General features: G+C 46.9%; 1 long non-coding RNA gene and 1 pseudogene across 1 annotated transcript in view; one reads left to right on the top strand and one right to left on the bottom strand.

The window, feature by feature from the left end:
* Positions 1-268: 268 nt before the first annotated feature.
* Positions 269-731, bottom strand: LOC136311095 (small ribosomal subunit protein uS3m pseudogene; annotated as a pseudogene).
* Positions 732-3885: 3154 nt separating this feature from the next.
* LOC136310946 (uncharacterized) overlaps positions 3886-13462 on the top strand; it is an 89726-nt gene continuing 80149 nt past the window's right edge. The window contains exons 1-2 of the long non-coding RNA XR_010726639.1: positions 3886-3973; positions 12028-12157. This is a non-coding gene — a long non-coding RNA (uncharacterized lncRNA). The remainder of the gene's footprint in view (positions 3974-12027; positions 12158-13462) is intronic.

Below are 13462 nucleotides of genomic sequence, written 5' to 3'. Positions count from 1 at the left end.
TATGTTAGCTGTTGTCATTTTTTTTTTTAATTTCGCAATCTAAGGGAAAGAGTTCAGCGCCCCTGACTAAATTGTCAGGTAATGCTTAAAAAACAAAAACAAACAAACAAACAAACAAAAAAACGTGGACAATCCATTTATTCAGGAGCAGCTTTAAAAGTGAAGCCCGTGGACTCTGAGGGGTAAGTGTCCCCGTTTCTACTTCCCCCCTTTCCCACAGGTTTCTGTCCTTTGCAGCCTAGAGTTTGACACAAAAAAGACGAATGTCCTAAATATACACAACCTTTGAAGGCACAATTTGGAGGTGCTGACACCCAGGACGCTTGTAGAAGTGGGACAGTAGGGTCTCACTGTAGCCTACCAAGAAGTAGAATTTGTGTGCAGACAGCTGCCTCAGGACCAGAACACACAGAGTAAGCTGGTCATTCAGACGGCCAGGAAAGGTGTCCAGCATAAACTCGTGAAGAAAAACATCCTCCACTGAACCCTCTGCAGCGCGGTCCTCCCCATCCAGGCTACCTGTGTGCAATGCCAGCCAGCCCTTGCGGTGAGTTATGTGGGGAGGTGCATGTGCCTCCTCGTAGACAACCAGCTTGCCACTTTTGCCCACTCAGACCAGGCCACCCAATTCTTGGTGCACAATGTAGCGGTGTGCAGGGCACATTAGGCAGTGCTGGGATCCAGGACAGCGGCCACAGCCTGAGCCCCTGACGGCACTTGGGGGCTGCCATTCTTGTAGCACACTGGTTGAAAATAGCTTGGTCGGCCCTGGCCAGTTGGCTCAGCGGTAGAGCGTCGGCCTGGCGTGCGGGGGACCCGGGTTTGATTCCTGGCCAGGGCACACAGGAGAAGCGCCCATTTCCTTCTCCACCCCCCCCCTTCCTCTCTGTCTCTCTCTTCCCCTCCCGCAGCCAAGGCTCCATTGGAACAAAGATGGCCCAGGCGCTGGGGATGGCTCCTTGGCCTCTGCCCCAGGCGCTAGAGTGGCTCTGGTCGCGGCAGAGCGACGCCCCGGAGGGGCAGAGCATCGCCCCCTGGTGGGCAGAGCGTCGCCCCCTGGTGGGCAGAGCGTCGCCCCCTGGTGGGCGTGCCGGGTGGATCCCGGTTGGGCGCATGCGGGAGTCTGTCTGACTGTCTCTCCCCGTTTCCAGCTTCAGAAAAATACAAAAAAAAAAAAAAGAAAGAAAGAAAAAGAAAATAGCTTGGTCTATCCATGTTGTCACAAATGGTAAGGTTTTATTCCTTTTTCTGGCTGAGTACTCTTTCTTTCTATATATATCATATGTATATGTGCCACATACTCCTTATTCATTTGTCTATTGATGGACACTTAGATTTGCTTCCATGTCTTGGCTGTTGTAAATAATGCTACAATGAACACAGAGGTGAATATATCTTTTCAAATTAGTGTTTTGGATTTCTTTGTGCAAATATCCAGAAGGAGGATTGCTGGGTCATGTGATAATTCTATTTTCAATTTTTTGAGAAACCTCCATACTGTTTTCCATAATGGCTGCACCAATTTGCATTCCCACCAACAGTGTATGAGGGTTCGCTTTTCTTCACATTCTTCTTTGGCTTATTGATGATGGTCATTCTGACAGGTGTGAGGTGATAACTCATTGTGGTTTTGATTTGCATTTCCTGATGATTAGTGACATTGAACAACTTTTCATATGTCTGTTGGCCATTTGTATGTCCTTTCTGGAGAAATGTCTGCTCAGATCCTCCGCCCTTTTTTAAATCAGATTATTTTGGGGGGATGGGGGTGGTAAGTTGTATGAGTTCCTTATACTATATTTTGAGTATTAACTCTTCATTGGATGTATCATTTGTGAATATCTTCTCCCATTCAGTAGGTTGTCTATTCATTTTGTTGAGGCTTAGTTCTTTATTATACTTTCTAACTCTTTGTTGAAGTTCTTTTAAGTTCCTCTATTCCATTACAAGGTTTGGTGAGGATCCTTATGACTGTTTCTTTGAATTCTTTATCAGTCAAATTAATTATCTCCATTTCCTTAGACTTTTTTCCTAGATGTTTTCCTTGTTATTTCATTTGAGAGATATTCTTCTGTTTTTTCATTTTGTTTGAATCTCTCTGCTTATATGCATTAGACAAAGTAGCTGTTTCTCCTAGTCTTGCAAACATGGCCTGAGGTAGAAGCAGGCTCTGTGTAGATGTTCCCGGTGGTTTGGGGAGCAGGTAGGAGCCAAGTGGGTGCCTATGGATCTGGGGGCCTGGCCCACCAAGCCAGTGTGGTTCCAGCAGGGAGGCCAGATGTGTATAACAGAGCTCTGTTGACTCTCCTTGCTGCCTTTGTTCAGGGCTGAAATGGGCTCAGGCGATGTTTCCAGGAACCCTCTGAAGGGACCTGGCAGACAGGCCAGAACCTAGATAGAATGCTGCCGCCCTATGGAGGTGGACGGGAGGTAAAGGGTGGCACTCGGTGGCCCTTCCAACCTCGAGGGCTCCGCTGGCTCCCCAGTCTTCTCTATAGTGTCTCTCTGGTTTGTTGCACCAAAAACGGTCCATGTAGAAGCGACTTCTTTTTGTTGTTGCTGTTTTCAATTTATTGATTGATTTTAGACAGAGAAAGGGAGGAAGGGAGAGAAGGCTGGGAGACAGAGAGAAAAACATTAATTGTGCACCTAACAGTTGTTTCTCATATGTGCCCTGACCAGGAATCTAACCCTCAACCTTGGCATTTAGGGGGGAATGCCGTGGCCAACAGAGCGAACTGGCCTAGAAGCGATTTAACATGTGGCTTTATGCGCACCAGGTGTGCGCAATCTGTGGAGCTGAGCTTGCGCTCTTGATACTCATGGCATTGCGCACGCGCTCTTTACATCCGGGGCATGTGCTCAAGTCGTTGGGCATGCGCTCTTGACATCCAGGACATAAGCCTCCCCTAGTGGAGCGGCTCTTCTCAGGGAGGCCAGGGCATGTGGTGACTCCTGTTGTCTCTGATCCTCACTTTGTTCAGAGGCAGCAATGGCACCAGCCAGTATAGCTGTGACCACCCTGCTCTGTGGGGACCTTGCATGCAGGCCAAAGCCCCTAGTGAAACTCCCGCCGCCCTATCAAGGTGGTGGGGACATCAACCAAGGCGCCACAGCTCCTCAGGCCGGGGAGCTCTGGCCGCTCCCCAGCGTCTGAGTTCCTTTTCTTTCTCTTATTTGTTTAGGGAAGCTGTGGTTCAGCTCTTGTTTGTCCCGCAGAAGTATTTGGTGGGTGGGTGGTTGTGTGCATTTCGCCTTGCGCCCAGAGGGCCAAGCCAGCTTCCTGCGCTGCCGCCATCCTGACCTGGTGGTGCACCTGCCCTAGTAGCTGAGACTCCCAGGCAGTCCATCTGCGCGGGCTTGAGGGAAGGTGAGTGTAAAGCCAGTAGTCGCAGCCGCCGCCATCACAGCCGCCTGGCCCATGCAGGGTCGCACTTGATTCCGTTAAGTAGGAATGAAATAGTAGAGCCAAGAACTGGTGGGCCATCCTTTATTCCAGCTTGCAACCAGCAGGCGAGAAAGTACACGCAGTGGAAAACACTTCCCTTTCCATTCAGGGCTTCCAAAGCCCCTGACTTATCCGGTTTTTCTTAGAATCAAAGGCCTCACCAGCCTTATTCACCTCTGTTCCCCATCTCCTTCTTTCTGCAGGCCTCCATCTTGCTCCCTGCCTTCTCTCCAACCACATGGCCTCCTTTCTCCTACAAAAACATGGTCTCCTCTCCGCAAAATAGGCCTCCTAGCTCCTCCTCCTAACCCCCCCCCCCCCGCTTTTTGGGGGGGACTCCCTCCTCTAGCACATATTAGCATAACCACGCCCCTCCCCAAGCACGAAGGTAATCAGCTGTCCCACGTGGGTGGTGCCATTTTTAACAATAAAAGTGAGCAAAACCAAATAACACAAGTTTTACAAACTTATCTGCTCAGCAGTGAAGGACCCGTTCCTGCAGGTGCGCTGGCTCAGAGGACTTGGGTAAGCTGGGCTTCCCGGCATACGTGTTCCGCACTCTCCCAGGGCCCTGCCCAGTCCGGGCGCTACACACTTTCTGTTCACTGGAGGAAATAGGAGTTCTGCTCCGGGGAGGGGGGGGGGTCATTTGTACGGGGTCCACCCCGCTGGCCCTGGTGGCTCTCCCTGCAGCTGCCAGGACTCCCTCCTGCCCCCAGCTTCTCCCTCCTGCCCGTAGAGCAGCCTTGGCCTGGTCCCACCTTCCTGTGGCAGTGCTCTGTGTATGGAGCCCTGCTGGCTTCCTGACGGGCTTGCTTTTTCAGGGACTGTCAAAGATTTTAGACTGAAGGCATCCAGTGTTCTTTACAAGGGTGACTACTTTTTCAAAAAAATATTTTCTGTCATTTCTCTGGAGTTTGTGGCTGGGGAGGGAAGGGGCAGGGTGGGGGCAAGTCTTCACAGAGGTGTGTTTAAAAGCCAGTTTAAACCAAAATACTTTATTTAAATAACACCTGGGTTTGGCTCTTAGATTTTTTTGTGTGACTTTGGACAAGTCATTTAACCTCCTTGATTCCAGTTTTCATGGCAAAATGAAGAATCTGGGTAAGATCTTTAAGCTTCTTTGCATCTGCAGTCTTATAGTATACTTTAAATATGTGTTAGCAATGCAGTCAGGCTTCCTACTCGAAGATTCCCAGCTTTCCTATCCTTAGTGGCTAGGGGAATCATGTGATTAATTATACCCCTCCCAGTGTCTACTTTTGCACTGTTATTACAGTAAAATCTCATTAAGTCTGATAACACTAATTTAGAATATATGATAATTTTATGACTGAACCAAAGTTGATCTTTGCTTAGTAAAATGTGACTTCATGGGAAGCGCAAATAAACCATGTCAAAATCCTTGAGGAGTAGCTATTTTCCAAGTTCCTGCAAGCATTTTTTGATACATGCATTTGTATCTACCAGAAACCAGCTTTTAATACAGAGCATCAAATCAAATAGCCTGGTGGTCAAGGCTCCTGACTGCTCTCAGCCAGGCCTCTTTTGGAAATAAAAAAAAAAATATATATATATATATATATATATATATATACACACACACACACACACACACACATACATACACACACACCATGCCATATAGAAGACTGAGGGACCCATCTTGCAGTAGAAATGACATTGTAAACCCTGGTCTTGCAACAGCGAATCGAGTTTCTAACCACACCCACTTCAGCCCAATAGAAGGGGTACAGGAAAGCATTGCAGAGGGCTCTCTAATAAGGAAGAAGCCCTTCCAGGTAACAGTCACCATCCAAAGTCATTTCAACAGGAAGCCTTGAAGCTTCAGAAGAGAAACCTGTCTTCAGGAGTCGTATATTTTACAGGTGCCATAGGTGATGCCTAAGCCCACCCCATACTTGAGAAATATTGAACAAGAAAGAAGGGACTATTAGCTGGGAGTCAAGACTCACCCTACAGTGATGCCTGGAACTTATCTGCCATTTAGTAGATGTGTGAGTCAGTAGTTTCCTAAACTGTGTATTTTGTACTCTTGTTATTGTTAAGGGGACCTAGCTGAACTGTGTGGACCCAAACATGTTTACAACCCAAATCCTTATGTCTGAAGTGGGTAGAAAAGATAAAAGCTGCCCCCCACCTGAAAACTGAACTTGGAGCATCTGCCCATTTTGGAGCAGGTCAGCAGTTAAGTTACCTGTGCTGCAAATGTGGTGCCTGGCAGCTGTTTACCTAAAGGGAAACCTTACAATTTCCTGGGAAGATAGAGACTTTCAAGATTCTCTGGGGAAAGAGCTCATTGTCAGCTAGTGTCAGAAGCCACCTCGTTTCCAGGGAGGGGGTGAGGGTGCTGAGTGGAGCCAGGCCACACTGTACATATGGCCTCTTACTGTATGAATGTTTGGGCTGGACATTCTAAGAGACTGAGCATCTGTGAGCTAAGACAGAGATCCGCAATGTCCCTGTGAGCCAGCCACCGTTCTCCAGGTTGTCTCACCATTGTGAACTTGGGGCAGTCAGAGATATATTGTTAGATTCTCATTTTTCCCATTTCCTATTCTAACTTCCTTCGAGTGTCTCAAGTTATTTCCATGATAGGTTTTCCTCCTGCCCCCCCCACTCCCATATTTGCCTTGAAGATAAGACTTCCCAAGATGCTTGGAGCTCTCTTGATTGTTCCCTGCAGTTGAAGTAAACAGCCCCTCAGAGAACATCACCCTCATCAGGAAAGTGATTCTCACCTGGTAAGGTGAGACTTATGGCTCCTGAAAAGAGAGCACAGAGCTGGCAGGCTGGGAATTTCAGGTAATGGGCCGCAGCTGATCCCGGCTGGCCAGGATTCTTGGCCATGAAGTCTGTCCTAGAACAAATTAGGCCCTCCTTCCCAAATGTGTTAAGCAAGAAACTTGCCAGATGCTTGAAATTTCAGTACCAGCTGCCAAATTCCAGGCTGGACTGGGAATTTTAAGAGTGATTTCTAGAATTGAAAAAAGGAAAAAAGATGAGGAAGCCAAGAGAGACATTTCCCAAAAGCTATCCGCAGTGACTCTATGGCAGCTGTACCCGTGAGAGAGAAAGTTTCTCCTGGTAATAGAAGGGTTTTGGAAAGTATGGTATGCTCTCTTAGATGGTGTGTTCCTCAGCCACTAAATGAAACTAATATGATATCTGAAAGAGAAACAAGTTTATAATATGTTACTTTTTTTTTTCTTTTTTTGTATTTTTCTGAAGTTGGAAACGGGGAGGCAGACAGACTCCCACATGCGCCCGACCGGGATCCACCCGGCATGCCCACCAGGGGGCGATGCTCTGCCCATCCGGGGGGCCGCTCTGTTGCGACCAGAGCCACTCTAGCGCCTGAGGCAGAGGCCATGGGGCCATCCCCAGTGCCCAGGCCATCTTTTGCTCCAATGGAGCCTTGGCTGCGGGAGGGGAAGAGAGAGACAGAGAGGAAGGAGAGGGGGAGGGGTAGAGAAGCAGATGGGCGCTTCTCCTGTGTGCCCTGGCCGGGAATTGAACCCGGGACTCCCGCACGCCAGGCCGACGCTCTACCACTGAGCCAACCGGCCAGGGCCATATGTTACATTTTAAAACTACAAAAGAGCCTGACCAGGTGGTGGCGCAGTGGATAGAGCATCGGACTGGGATGCGGAAGGACCCAGGTTTGAGACCCCGAGGTCGCCAGCTTGAGTGCGGGCTCATCTGGCTTGAGCAAAGAGCTCACCAGCTTAGACCCAAGGTCGCTGGCTCCAGCAGGGGGTTACTCGGTCTGCTGGAGGCCCACGGTCAAGGCACATGTGAGAAAGCAATCAATGAACAACTAAGAAGTCGCAACGCGCAATGAGAAACTAATGATTGATGCTTCTCATCTCTCTCCATTCCTGTCTGTCTGTCCCTGTCTATCTCTGCCTCAGTAAAAAAAAAAAAAAAAAAAAAAAAAACTACAAAAGAAACCATATGTTACTGTTGCTATGAAGTAAATACCTCTGCATATGGACAAAGATAGGAAAGTATGGAGCAGAAGTGATAATAAAGAGTTGCTAGTTGTTTCTATGAAATTCTCTTTTAAAAGTGTTACCTTACCAGAAAAGAAAAAGAAAAAGCAGTTTTCTAGCCATATTACCTTTGTTTATTAAATCCCTGGACCTATTCTCAGGTGTCTATGTTCTCAGCATATAGGCCTGTAATGAAAATTTGTGTTTCATGTTTCTTGACCTTTCTGGGCACACTGCCTTTAATGTGGCTTTGATATACTGAGACATTAGACCCTGGGACAATGCGGAGAGAAAGATCCAGTGGCCCCAAGTAGCTGGTCTGCCTGGGCCTGCATTGAGTTGCCTGTTTGCAATTCAATTATGTGCGGCCCTTACCCAAATCCATCACACAATTTCCTAAAACCAGGTCCACCATGCCAAGGGTTTTCCACGGCTACTATTGATTTTGGTTTGTGACTTCAGAAGAATCTAACCACAAGAGTAGGAAAATATTATGTGATTAAATTCATTTCCAAACCATAATGACAAATCTGACCAGGAAATTGCTCATAACAAGATAAAGAGCCGACAGTGGGCAGTCTGCAGGCCCCTCACACTTTGGTGCACAGCAATAAGTTACATTTGTGGCTTTATTAGAAATGATACATGGGCTGATGGAGCTACTGACCTGTTCAGAGAGCGTTAGTATTTCCCCACCGCTGGCCTAGTTGGGGTTTCCACGGCTTTGTGAGGACCCAGAGTAAGTTCTATTGATTTACCATGCTGACACGAGAAGCCTCAAAGATTCAATCTGTGTTCTCTGAACTGAGCCCCACTGTTAAAACTTACAACATACTTTTCTAAACTGCTGGGAAGCTCTGCATTTTATCATGGATAGGACATAAACCCTTTTGGACCAGAATGCTGGGTGCAGCGCTCTGGAGCACTCAGTGTGTTTGCATTGAACTATCACAATTGGTGACTTCTGGGTCATTTCCCCATCTCATGCCAACTGAACTGGGTCTTGTCTCCGAGTTTGCTGTGCCTCCCTGGCACACACAGAGACACACGGCCGGTCCTCAATAAATAGTTATACAGTTGAAATGACTGGTCCAAGGAGGCCACACTATGTCTGCAAACATGCCAGGGTCTCCCGATCTACAGCTGTGCCATCTGATTCTCCCCATGTCCCCGTCCCCACTCCTCTAAACCATATCTACCCATCGAAACAGCTCACACAGCTGCTTTAGTGTCCCCCGGTATGCCTCTCACCACCTGTCCCCTTCCCCCCACTCTCTAGTTTTATTCCTGACTGCATCACATCTTTGTCACATTGTCACTTCTCTGCACTTACTGTTCATTGGCTCATTTATTCAACAAAAATTACGGAGCATTTGTTATGTCCCAGAAGAGTGGAAACAGAAAGATTAAAGGCATGGGTGTAGAACAAGGGGTCTTAATATACATGTTGGGCTCTTCCTGTGCTATCCCAGAACCTCAGGGTGGCTTTTGGAAGGCTGTTTACAGGAGAGAGAGAACAGCCCGGACTATGCACAGAGGTCAACAGCACAGGCGCAGGGCCCCAAGGTTTTCAGTTTTTTCTCCCCTTATAATTCACTCTGAAGGAGGGTGTGTGTAAATAGCCTAGTGTGCACTCTCTCTGCACTAGAGAAGGCAAGATCTAATTAATAAGCCCTGAGACAGTACCCAGTGGCAGAGAGGTAAGAGCTGGCAGCTGGGTGCTAGACAGCCACAAATAATCCACGCCATCTCAGTGGCAGCTAGGTGCTGCTGGACAGCCACAAACAATCCACGCCATCTCAGTGGCAGCTAGGTGCTAGACAGCCACAAACAATCCACGCCATCTCAGTGGCAGCTAGGTGCTGGACAGCCACAAACAATCCACGCCATCTCAGTGGCAGCTAGGTGCTAGACAGCCACAAATAATCCATGCCATCTCAGTGTTGTTCTCTGAAAACTTTAGGCCGTAAAGTTGAAACAGCCTGATGTGTCCAGTTCTGTAACTGGGTTAGACCTACCACTCAGAACAGTCATGACATGTTAATTTTAGGGCATCTTCACCTCTGGATGGTGCTAGGATAGGCATTGCCCAAGACCTGCAAGTGTCTCATGATCCCATCTAGAGAGTAACGTTCCTGCTGGAACAGGAATTACAGTGTCGGTTCACCCAGATCCTCCCAGGGGCCAGGACATCACTGTGCTCAGCGAGCACCCCTTCAGCACAGCCGAACTGAGCTCCTTACCTGGATGGCAGTTTCCCCTCTTCCCATCCTGTGTCTATTTAAGAAGGTGATTATTACAAACAAGAAGTTCATTGAAAGAATCAAAGCTTCTTCATCATTTCCATTGAAGAGCAACCCCTATGTTGGGCTCTGCGAAGCATCTGGAATGTGTCACAGTCCTTGGTGGGTCAATAATGGGATGAATCAAAGAGCTCTAAGTATAGCCACCAATGTTGCAAAATGATTGACTTGCTGGTGTATTTGGAGAGCCGGGGTCTACAACTTCAACCCTTCTCTAAACCTCATAATTGTTAAAAAGGATAAAAGGATACAAATGACGCAATTCAGAAACCATGATAAATTCAGAAGCCCAGGATAAAGCCCTCCACTTCCGCGATGTTTCTGTGGTTGTCCAACCTCTTTGGGGAAGAATTTATCTTTAATGGTGGTTCAAATTCTCTTCCCCTACCTGAGAAGGTTACATATTCACCTTCCAGAAGTGGGGAGCTCTCGGGAACCATTAAACATATTGATAACATTCTAGTTCCTGCTCTTCCCCTGCTGGCTCTCTGACCACAGGTGAGTGACCCCGCTCCCTGAGATGGTTTCTTCCGGGCTACATTAAGGGATTAAACAAAACTATAGCCCTGGAGTCCTGCAAATCCCTTTGCAGTTGCCAGCTGTGAACAACCAGCATGTCGCCAGCGCTCAGGTTTCAAATCTGGAAGACATATACACAGAGGATGCTATGAGGTCAGGGGTCAAAAAGACACATAAAACAGTCAATGGTGAAGGTGCAATCTTCCTGTCAACACATTCTGCATGAAAAAGACAGGACATGTTTCTGGAAATTTACTGTGATAGACTTGAGAAATTATCATTTAAATCAAATCTCTTTCAAATCATTGCTTCTGTGATGTTGCTGTCAACTTTCATGATTTCATGTCTCCTTTATCCTCCGTACACTCAGTTTGTGTGTGTGTGTGTGTGTGTGTGTGTGTGTGTGGTGTCTGTATTTTCACAGATGCATCTTGTACTTTCCCACAATATGAACCTCAAACGCCTATGGGAAATCACCAGGCATTATTTCATAGTTTCCAAATAGTAGACATTTCCTGTTAAATGAAGTTGGGGATTTATTCTATTAACTAAATCAATTTCCATGTGATTGCGGTGAAAATTCTGTCTGGCATCCTGGCTGTCTTTGTGGTGGTGGCATTCCTTTGCTGGCCACGTCACAGCTGCCCCTTGCAAGAGCTGTCCCAATTAAGGAGATGCAAGTACATGGCAGTGTCACCGTGTTCTATACTGCCAGCAGTAGGAATAAGTGCTTCATTCTGCTGGACAGAATTGGGCCTTTTCACACTTACTAATGACTTGCATTAGAATCAGATGCTTTCTTTGTCATTTTACTTAGTTTTCTGCAGAGCTGTAATCAAGTCTTGTTTATAAAATCATGAGGGTGATAAATGAAGGGGACACGTGCTAAGCACACAGATTGTGGACCAGGAATACAATAGTGGGTTTTGCTAATGGAAGGAAATATATAAACTCCCCAGGTTATGGACTTTTAAACATGTATTTGTTTCATGAGAAGGTGGTATAAATGTGTTTATAAAACTCACAGGGTACAGGAGGTTCATGGCGTGCTGTGGAAAGCACCAGTTCAACTTGAGTATAGTTCTTATTCGAATTCATCACACAGCTTCCTAAAACTGGTCCCCAGCTAATGAGTTTCTCTCTGAGGGAAACTAAGGTTACCAATTCTTCTGTGTCCCATGGCTTATTTCACAGTTAAGTGGCATGCAAACCAGAAAAATGATCAATCAAGTCACACAACTACTTATTTGCTGTCACTGGACCAGGACTGGCATCCCCCTCCACTGGGACACATTCTCACCCATCATCTGTAGCTGTCAGCAGGTCCCAGGCCAACTAGAGACATTCTTTTCTTAAAATGCAAACTAAAACTCTCTAATAAAACAGAAGGCTGAGTAAAACATTCAGACACAGCGCTTTTACTTGGCTGAATGTTCAATAAAGAACACCAGAGATGATTTCCAAAAGAGATGGACAGGAAATCTATTCCAATGGCCTGGGCTTATAGATGAAGAAACTGAGGCTCAGACAGGGAAATAATTGTCCAGCAAATTAATGTTGAGGGGACCCATTTACATGACCTCTGAGCAGTGCTTTTGACTTCGCAAACACAGTCTGGGTTCCCTGTCTCCCCCCCCAATCGTTAGCTCTTGGTTCACCGGACCGTATCTGGGGCATTATGGCTGAGTTATAATGGAAAATGCAGGAGCTCATTGATTTCCTATAATGGGTTTTTCTATAGAAACTTGCGAGGACACCTTTGGCTGGAATATTTGGCAATGAATGTCTGAAAACCTTGAATTGAGAAGGATGTTCAAAAGCAGGACCTCCCAGTTGCTTCTGGAGAAAAGCCTTGTCTGCCCCGGCTGACTGTGAGTGCTTGACCCCGTCATTGTCAACAGATGCGTCATGTAGTGGCAAATGAGCTGCTAGGTGTTTGGGACATCTTGTTGCCTTATTAGTAAAGGGAATTACGGGCTTCAGGAAAATGATCAGGAATCAAACTTTGGAGAAAAACTAGGTAGTAACAAAGAAATCTATGTGAAGTCAAGTTTTCTCATATCTTTCTAATTTGGGTTGTATTAGACAATGTAATTACAGATACCAAGAGGGACATTGACAGCAAGATGAAAATGTAAATACGGTGACCCTCCTCCCCTGTCAATGAGACGCTAAACTTTAAAACGTCCCTGCATGTGGTACTTCTACAGTCTTTTCTTTTTTTTTCTTTATAAGAGAAAGTTTATTTAGAAAGTCATGGAGGTAGAAGAAATGGGCTTCAGGAGACCAGTTACAAAGGCAAAAGAAGGGTGGTGTCGGGGAGAGAGGGCCCCACGCCGGGGGTGGGGGCTGGGCTGGGCTCCCTGGAGGCAGAGCAGCCACAAGCCTTTTTTGAATCTCTCACCCAACCCGAGAGGCAGAAACTCTCACCACTTCCATTCTAAAGGTGAGAACAATCAAAGCGCAGAGAGGTCAAGTGACTTATCCAAAGCCACGGAGCAAAGAAGTGACAATAGCAGAATTAGACCCAGGATTTCTGGCTTCCGGGTGCCTGTCTCTTCTCACACCTTTTCTAGCTCCTCAGTTTGATCCCTTCCTCCTTACACTTACTGAAATTTAGGCATCTGTAAGGTTTCTCTCCTAGGCTCACCTCTCATTTCTCCCCTCAAATGATTTGGTTTACAATCCCTCGTGTATCTAAAACACACCTCCCTGCAGAGGCCCTATCCCCCCCTCCACCTGCGAGTGTCTTAGGCCCAAACGCCTCCTCTCCCAGGTCATGGATTCTGTGGGTCTCTGAGATCTGTGGGTCACACTCCAGGCAGGGCCCAGCCTGGCAGAGGACCTGAGGAGCCTGCTCTCTGTTTAGGGCCCACAGACCAAACCTGCACGAGGCAGACAGGGACTTCACACACGAACCTTCATACAGGGCTGGGCTGATGAAGGACCTTTCCCCTGCTGTGGCCTTGAAGGTCATCGCATTGAGGAGCGAATAACGATACCTTGCATTTTAATAGCACTTTGCAATTTTCCGAGTGATTTTTATACCTATCCTCTTGGTGTTTATAGTGACTGTAAACTAGAAAGAATGGGAACTAGGACTTCCAGGTTTATACATGGGAAAGCTGAGGCTTCGAGAGATGGAGTGACTTGTCCATGTTCTCAGTAAAGGACAG

The sequence above is a fragment of the Saccopteryx bilineata genome, chromosome 7, assembly GCF_036850765.1.
Source record: "Saccopteryx bilineata isolate mSacBil1 chromosome 7, mSacBil1_pri_phased_curated, whole genome shotgun sequence".
Lineage (NCBI taxonomy): Eukaryota > Metazoa > Chordata > Mammalia > Chiroptera > Emballonuridae > Saccopteryx > Saccopteryx bilineata.
The sequence above is the reverse complement of the archived record's forward strand: the minus strand, read 5'-3'. Positions and strand labels throughout refer to the sequence as shown.